Source organism: Cebus imitator, unplaced genomic scaffold (genome assembly GCF_001604975.1).
Source record: "Cebus imitator isolate Cc_AM_T3 unplaced genomic scaffold, Cebus_imitator-1.0 Scaffold488, whole genome shotgun sequence".
Classification (NCBI taxonomy): Eukaryota; Metazoa; Chordata; class Mammalia; order Primates; family Cebidae; genus Cebus; species Cebus imitator.
Window position 1 is genome coordinate 1,264,992 of NW_016107803.1, and position 9,217 is coordinate 1,274,208.

General features: G+C 40.7%; 1 pseudogene; it reads left to right on the forward strand.

The window, feature by feature from the left end:
• Positions 1-208: 208 nt before the first annotated feature.
• LOC119468760 lies at positions 209-453 on the forward strand (annotated as a pseudogene).
• Positions 454-9,217: the final 8,764 nt, after the last annotated feature.

The window sequence follows — 9,217 nt, forward strand, 5'->3', positions numbered from 1 at the left end:
TACTGTTGCCTTTAGGGATGATTGATTAACTGAACTGTGCAAACCTGGGTACAGATGGAGCCTGCAGAGTATGCTTGCAATACTATAAAGTTGACAGTTACAGTCACAGCCCCAATTCAACAGTGGGCCTGAAAGGGAATAGGAAGCCCTCCCAGTGGGCGAGGGTTCAGACAGGACATTTATCTACTTTTCATAAAATACATGAATTACCGCTTCTCAGCCTTTTGGCTAAGATCAGATATACTACAGTTGATCTTAGCCAAAATGTTCTTTAAGAAGGCTGTGGGGAAAAAAAATACTGTCCTTGGATAGAAGACATATCAGATATTAAACTGATAGGTAGGGTAATATGTTAAATTGATTTTTGTAACAGGGAGATGGAATAGGAGTTTGCTCCATCCACTCCACACATCGACCTGGTATTGCAGTACTGCCAGGAACGGGGCACCCCCTCAAAAAATATATATATGAATTATCACATTGATTTATGCATTTTCATGGATGGTCACCAAGCATGCTGTTAGGCAGAGACAAGAGCCCAGACTGAGGACATCAGACCCTGACTCCAAGCACTCCATGCTTGCTCACTGGAGGATCAAGTTGGCAGGAATGCAGGCTGCTGCAGGGTAGGTTCCCTAAGACTCAGACTCAGAGGGATATTCTCATGCAGCAGGATTATTAGGCAGTGCTTTCTGGATGACCACACCTGTAGAGCAAGGAAAGGAAGCAAGATTGGGCAGAGGGGAGAGTTGAGCTGAGATGCAGTCTAAGGGCCTCACTCAACCCTGCAGGTCACTCTCAAGTAGTGTGACCTTTAAGGTTGTTCCAAGTTAGGGTGAAAGGACCAGGCTGTCATATTTCTACACTCAGTAGGCACTGGCTAATGTGTCATTGCCCATTTTCAGCAGAGGCAAGCACAATAGAGGGTTAGCATCTGAGGTTGTCAGCCAACAGCACTTCCAGAGGTGGAGGCAACAAGCCTTCCTCTGTTGAGGTGGGATCTAGGCAGCACATCACTGTGCCCACCACAAAGGCTATTAACATGGACCTCAACACAGCACATATTTTATCTCCATGCTAAACTGTTGGGATTCATGGTCTCATAATGTTGAATGGGATTGATAATAGTCCCAGTGAGAAGATAAAGACCCAGTCTTGCTCTTTGCCCCCTAGCCTACTCTGGAGTATGACAATTATTATGGGAGAATTCCTGAGACACTTATGTCAGATTTCATGTTTATGAATTCATAACGAACACAGCAGCATTGTGTCCTACTCAGGTCTATACTGCAGGTCTTGGAAATATCCTGATCCTGCACCCTCTGGGACTAGTAAATGGCATTGTTAAAGAGGATTTTAATCCTACTTTGAAACTTATTACACCCTCTTTTAAGCTAAGTTCTTCCTGTAACCTCAAACTCTTCAGCATTGCTAAAGCCAGGTGTCATATCTGCCTTATTCTTTCTTACTTGACCCCTTCTTTCCTCTGAAACCACTTTCTGGAGTTGACTTCTTGGACATCACACCTCCTTGGCACTTTCCTATCACACTGACAATTGACTTCTTTGTACCATTTGCATTTTTTGCTCAAAATATTTTAGTAGCCATAAACATGGAATTCAGTCTCACTGAACAAAGACAAGTCTACTTGTGATCTGATCCCATGTGAAGAGACAATTCTGATCTGATATTGAAGAGAAACTCTTGCTCAAACTTTCACATTAGTTGTGTAAGAACACCTGAAGTTGTTAAAATGATCTGTTTCATATAAAAACCCTGTAATGGGATAGCTCAGTATTAAGATCTAAGTTATAGAGTTATGTGAATACATCTTCTAGAAACGTTTAGAAGATGGAAAGTATTCTGTTCTCATACATTTGAAGTTTCGCATGGGTAAAAAGTCCTTTTGGAGAACTAGATACGGTATTCTTCATGTCACTTTTTCCACTGTGTTTACCATCTAAAAACCTCTGACCAACCGGTCCTTTAGAACTGCTCTAGTGTTTATCTTTTTCCAAGACATCCATAGAACTCTCGTTTCATTTGCAGTAAGATCTTTTCTGTTTTTGACTACTTCAGTTATAAGTTCCCATGCACAGATGTTGCAATTGGCCTACTTTCAAGGAAGACTAACAAGAAAAGGTAAATGATACAGGCTTATCCAAGTGTTCATCTTCTAAAGTTTACCACCTAAACATGTGCTGAAGGGACACTACTAAGCAAGGGATGACATTTACCTCTGCAATTTACTGGCCAAACTAAGCCACCCACCAAAGGAATGGCCAAGTCATTTTAACTAGGAAATGCTCGGCATCTCAATTACTTGTAAACAGCTCTTTGGAAGGTATTCAGTCCTCAAATACTTTTGAGACTTTTCATGGGTAAAATACTGTCTTTTTCAGCTCCATCAAGTTACCTGTTTTCTTCTCTAAACTGGTTATTCTAGTTGGCAATTCCTCTAACCTTTTTTCAAGGTTCTTAGCTTCCTTGCATTGGAACATGCTCCTTTAGCTCAGAGAAGTTTGTTATTACCCACATTCTGAAGCCTACTTCTGTCAATTCATCAAACTCATTCTCCGTCCAGTTTTGTTCTGTTCCCTTGCTGAAGAGTTGTGTTTCTTTGGAGAAGAGACATTCTGGTTTTTGGAATTTTTGTGAAGCATACACAAATATCAATAGCAGAATCGACCAAGTGGAGTAAAGGATCAGTGACTGAAGATCAACTTAATAAAAAAGTGTAAGACAGCATTCAAGAAAAAAATGAAAACAAAGCCTCCAAGAAATATGGGACTATGTGAAAAGACCAAACCTATGTTTGATTGGTGTAACTGAAAGTGACAGGGAGAATGAAATCAAGCTGGAAAACATGCTTGAGGATATTAGCCAAGAGAACTTCCCCAACCTAGCAAGATAGGCCAACATTCAAATTCAAGAAATACAGAGAACTCCACAAAGATACTCCTGGATAAGAGCAACCCTAAGACAATCATCAGATTCACCAAAGTTGATATGAAGGGAAAAATGTCAAGGGCAGCCAGAGAGCAAGGTCAGGCTACCCACAAAGGGAAGCCCACCAGACTAACCAGCAGATCTCTCTACAGAAGCCCTACAAGCCAGAAGAAAGTGAGGGCCAATATTCAACATTCTTGAATTTTCAACCCAGGATTTCATATCCAGCCCGACTAAGCTTTATAAGCTAAGGAGAAATAACATTTGCTTGTCTGTCAAGGATTTTGAGATATTTTGTTACCACCAGGCCTGCCTTACAAGAGCTCCCGAAGGAAGCACTAAACACAAAGGAAAAACTCATACCAGCCACTGCAAAAACATACCAAATTGTAAAGCCATCGACACTATGAAGAAACTATCAACTAATGGGCAAAATAACCAGCTAGCATCATGACAGTATCAAATTCACACATAATATTAACCTTAAATGTAAACTGGCTAAGTGACCCAATCAAAAGACACAGACTAGCAAATTGGATAAAGAGTCAAGACCCACTGGTGTGCTTTATCCAGGAGACCCATCTCATGTACAGACACACGTATGCTCATAAAGGTATGGAGGAATATTTACCAAGAAATCGAAAGCAAAAAAAAGCAGGGGTTGCATAATAGGTATCTTTGATAAAACAGACTTTAAACCAACAAAGATAAATAGACAAAAGACAAAGAAGGATGTTACATAATGGTAAAGGGATCAATACAAGAGCTAACTATCCTAAATATATATGCACCCAATACAGGTGCACCCAGATTCATAAAGTTCTTAATGACCTACAAAGTGACTTCAACTCCCACACAGTGGTAGAGTTTGACACTCCACTGTCAATATTAGACAGATCGAGACAGAAAATTAAGGACATTTAGGACTTGAATTCAGCTCTGGACCAAGTAAGACCTAATTAACATCTACAAAACTCTCCACCACAAATCAACAGAAAATACATTCTCAGCATCACATCACACCTATTCTAAAACTGACCACATAATTAGAGGTAAAACACTCCTCAGCAAATGCTAAAGGAAAATTTTAAGTCAGACCACAGTCCTATCAAATTAGAACTGAGGATTAAGAAACTGAAAACCGCACAACTACTTGGAATTTAAACAACCTGCTTCTGAATGACTACTGGGTAAGTAAAGAAATTAAGGCAGAAATAAGTTTTCTTAAACCAATGAAAACAAAGACAACATGGAATCTGGGACACAGCCAAAGTAGTGTTTAGAGGGAAACTTATGGCACTAAATATGCTTATAAGAAAGCAGGGAAGATCTACAATCGACATCCTAACATCACAATTAAAAGAACTAGAGAAGAGCAAACAAATTCAAAACCTAGCAGAAGAGAGAGACATGAAATAACCAATGAATCCAGGAGCTGGTTTTTTGGGAACAAAATAGACTGCTAGCCAGACTAATAAAGAGAAGAATGAAATAAATGTAATAAAAAATGAGGGGACATCACCACTGATCTCACAAATATAAACTACCCTCAGAATACTATAAACACATCTATGCAAATATAAAAAAAAATCTAGAAGAAATGGATACATTCCTGTACACATACACCCTCCCAAGACTAACCCAGGAAGTAGTCAAATCCCTGAATAGACAAATAGAGCAAGTTCTGAAATTGAGGCAGCAATTAATAGCCTACCAACCAAAAAAAGCAAGGGACTAGATGGATTGACAGATGAATTCTACCAGAAGTACAAAGAGGAACTGGTACCATTCTTTCAGAAACTATTCCAAATAAAAAAAGAGGGACTCCTTCCTAACTTACGAGGCCAGCATCAGCCCAGTACCAAAACCTGGCAGACACACAACATAAAATTTCAGGCCAATATCCCCGATGAACTACAGTGTGAAAATCCTCAGTGAAATACTAGTAAGCCAAATCCAGCAGCACATCAAAAAGCTTATCCACCACGATCAAGTTGGCTTCATCCCTGGGATACAAGGCTGATTCAACATATGCAAATCAATAAACAATCCATCACAAACAGAACCAATGACAAAAACCACATGATTATCTCAATAGATGCAAGAAAGGCTTTCGATAAAATTCAACAATGCTTCATGCTAAAAACTCAATAAACTAGGTGGTGATGGAACCTATCTCAAAATAAGAGCTATTTATGACAAACCCACAGCCAATATCACACTGAATGAGCAGAGACTGGAAGCGTTCCCTTTGAAAACTGACAGACAAGGATGCCCTCTCTCACCACTGCTATTAACTTAGTATTCAAAGTCTGGCCAGGGCAAATCAGGCAAGAGAAAAAGATAAAGGTTTTTTGGGTTTTTTTTTTTTTTTTTTTTTTTGCTGATTACATAATTGTATATTTAGAAAACCCCACTGTCTCAGACCAAAATCTTCTAAAGCTGATAAGCAACTTCAGCAGTGTCTCGGGATGCAAAATCAATGTGCAAAAATCACAAGCATTCCTATACAATAATAGAGCCAAAATCACGAGTTATTGTTACAAAGAGAATTAAATGCCCAGGAATACAACTTACAAGGGATGTGAAGGATGTCTTCAAGGAGAGCTACAAACCACTGCTCAAGGAAGCAAGAGGACACAGATAAAAAAACATTCCACATTCATGGATAGGAAGAATCATTATGAAAATGACAATACTGCCCAAAGAAATTTATATATTCAATGCTACTCCCATCCATCTACCATTGACTTTATTTTCAGAATTGGAAAAACATACTGTAAATTTTATATGGAACCAAAGAAGAATCCATATAGCCAAAACAATCCTAAGCAAAAACAACAAACCTGGGGGCATCACACTTCCTGACTTCATACTACAAGTCTACAGCAACCAAGACAGCATGGCACAAGTGTAAAAGTAGATATATAGATCAGTGAAACAGAGCAGAGGCCTCAAATGATGCCACACATCTATAACCATCTGATCTTTGACAAACCTTACAAAAACAAGCAAGGAGGAAAGGATTCCCTATTTAGTAAATGGTGTTGGGAAAACTGGCTAGCCACATGCAGAAAACTGAAACTGGACCCCTTGATTACACTTTATACAAAAACTCCAGATGTATTAAAGACTTAAACATAAGACCTAACACCATAAAAACCCTGGAAAAACACCTAGGCGATAGTATTAGAAACAGACATGGACAAAACTTGATGACTAACACCAAAAGCAATGGCAATGAAAGCCAAACTTCACAAATGGGACCTAATTAAAGGGCTTCTGCACAGCAAAAGAAACTACCATCAGGGTCAACAGGCAACCTATAGAACCTACACAGAATGGGAGAAACTTTTTGCAATCTCTTCATCTGACAGAGGACTAATATCCACGATCTACAAAGAACTTAAATTTGTAAGGAAAAAAACCACCCAGTCAAAAAGTGGGCAAAGGATATCAACAGACACTTCAAAATACATTTATGCAGCCAACCAACATGAAAAAAGATCACTAAAAGACACCTGTTTGCCTCAATTCACATATACTTCCTGTACTGTCATTGTGCTTTGTAGTTACTTTGTTGAGCCATATTTGACAATCTCTAAACTCCAGTACAAAGAAGAATCTAGGACATTCCTCAGTGACCACCTAATCCACCCAGACATTCTGTGCTTAGTCCATGATCCCATTGTCCCCTGAGATATTACCTAAGGGCTCAAAGGGCCTGTTGCCCAGTTTTCCCATTAAGAAAAAACCATGCCATTCAGCATCATCTATTCTCCTAAACCACAAAATCAATCTCTTAGATGCTAGGACATGAAAGGGCAATCTGTTTATTGTCCATCTCTATTGGGTCTATTTTAGCCACATCCATCCTCAGACCATGAGATATGTTCTGGTATCTGGCAAGACCTGTCCAGCCTACTAGGCAAATCTCTCCCTAGCTCCAAGTGGAGTGGGCTTCCATTAGTTATGCCTGGAACACCTTGTGATCAGCTCAGATAATTTGAGTTTCCCTAGGCTGTAGCTTCTTAGTAGAATTGGGGTTCTGCCCAGCTTCCTGCTGCTCCCTGGACCAGATACCATCGGGCCTTCATGAAACAAAGACTTGAGCTGTTCCCAGTTGAACAGGTAGTTTTGAAAGCACTGGAAAAGGCATTCACCAGGTATCACAGCCTGGTGGTGTGAAAGAAGCCATCTGATAAAGGGTGCTGTGGAGCATTCATTGCCCCCCCCCCCAGAAATTGTACGGCAAAACCCCCATCTTCCTGGTAGTGTTAGAAGGTGAGACCTTTGGAAGCTTCTCAGGCCATTAGAGGCAAACTGCCTTGAAATTAGTACCTGTTTAAAAAGGGACATGAGTGAACTAGCTTCTGTCAAAAGTTATACAAGGATTTAAGAAAGCAGCTCTCTACAAGCTAAGAAGGAGGCCTTAGACATCAGTTCTTCAAGTACACTGATCTTGGACTTCCCAGCCTCCCAGACTAAGAAACAACTTGTTTAAGCCACTCAGCATACAGTATTTTTGTCACAACAGCCTGCATAGGCTAAGGGCTTGACATCCAGGTTATGATGCAAGCCCTCCCTAGTAGGGCCTTATATAGGCCCCATGTTTCATGTTGGGGCACTTCTCATGGGACACAGAGAACAACTTTCTTATTCATCCTGCTGTGCCATACCAGTGGACCTTGACTTTGTTCACTGCCACTGCAATAGAAGATGTATTGGAATATGGCTAACCTGTGGCTGGTCTGTTATAGCTCTACACTTATGCCAAGGGTACCTAGAACCAGGACACTGACCTTGGCCAAGGTAAGGGTCTAGCTAGTGTTTTTAATTTTTGAGATGCCAGAAACATCCTATGCCAGCTTGTCTATGCTGTATTGAGAATGCATAGATTAGTCCACACCTCATTTACTCAGTCACTCAAGCTGTGGGTCACGTCCACTGTAGGGTATAGAAGACTCCAATTAACTTGTGCTTCACTTTCTTGAGGCCAAGATGTCTTTATACATATTAGTGGCTTGCAATGCAGGAATAAGGTCCATCTATGCCACAAAGGACCTAGGCATCTATACTTGTGTCCCTTTGACCCTCAGAAAGTTAGCATTCATAAGGTCACTGCAGCTTCTTTCTTATGGGGCAGGACAGGCAGGTGTTACAGTCATACCTAGAGACTCACTCATTTAATCTGTGACTTAGATTTTAACCAACAGCCTACAGAGTAGGTATTAAGAGCTTCTGAAAACATCCACGTCACCCCTCTCTCATGTTCAGGGACTCCAAATATATGAGTGGAACCTGTGCCAAGCTGAATAGGAAGCAGCTCTGTATACATATGGGAAAGCCTATGCCATTTCCCACAATGGCCCGCATTCAAAGGCCATCGTACTCAGCTCTTCACTAAGGAGTAAAGAAAAGGGAGCAACCCCAACACTTGTTTAGAGTTATTGGTCAACTGAAGAGGTTATCAATAAGCAGGTCAAAGAACTAGATGTAAGCCCAAACCAGGACTCAAGCCTTAAGGCAGAAGCCTCTACAAGCCTCTGAGCCACAGAGCCCACCAGCAACGCAGGCACCAGATCTGACAATCCTGGGCTATGGGGCAGTGAGTGGCAGCTGGACTGCTTTCACGTCTGCCACAGTAGATTCTCAGACATTTGTGGGATCCATCTGGGATACTGAGGGCAGATGTCTCCACCTCTGCACAGTATATCATGCCTGGAAACTCCCTAGTAATTGATTAAACTGGGATGGAGAAGGGGATGGTCTAGAGAACATACTTTAAAGTCAAACCATTACAAAATACAAATTGGCATGAATAACTTGTGACCCCCCGCCTCCTCCACCACCACTTGTTCCTCTCATGCCTGACTTGAATACTATGGCCCATGGGAAAGTATTCAAGTTGACAAAGGCAATAAAAAAGGAATCTTCTTTATTCTTTACAGAGGGTAAAAACTAGCCTTTAGGTCTAATTGATGTTATACATTGTTATTTGAATGATTTTTTCTGATCAAGAGCATATCGAAGAATGAGAAACTCAAGTCCTACCCAATATGCCCAAAGACAACTCAAATTAAAGGGCATTAAAGCCAAACTAAATGGCAAAGTCATGGAAATGAGCATTGAAACACGACTCAGATCATGGGAGCTCCCTGAGGTTGTGCGTGGTAGTGGAGAGGCTGAGGTTCAGCTGATAATCCTCCCTGTTCCTGAACAGAGACAAGAGAAATAACCGCCCTGGCCAAAACCAGCCATTCATAAG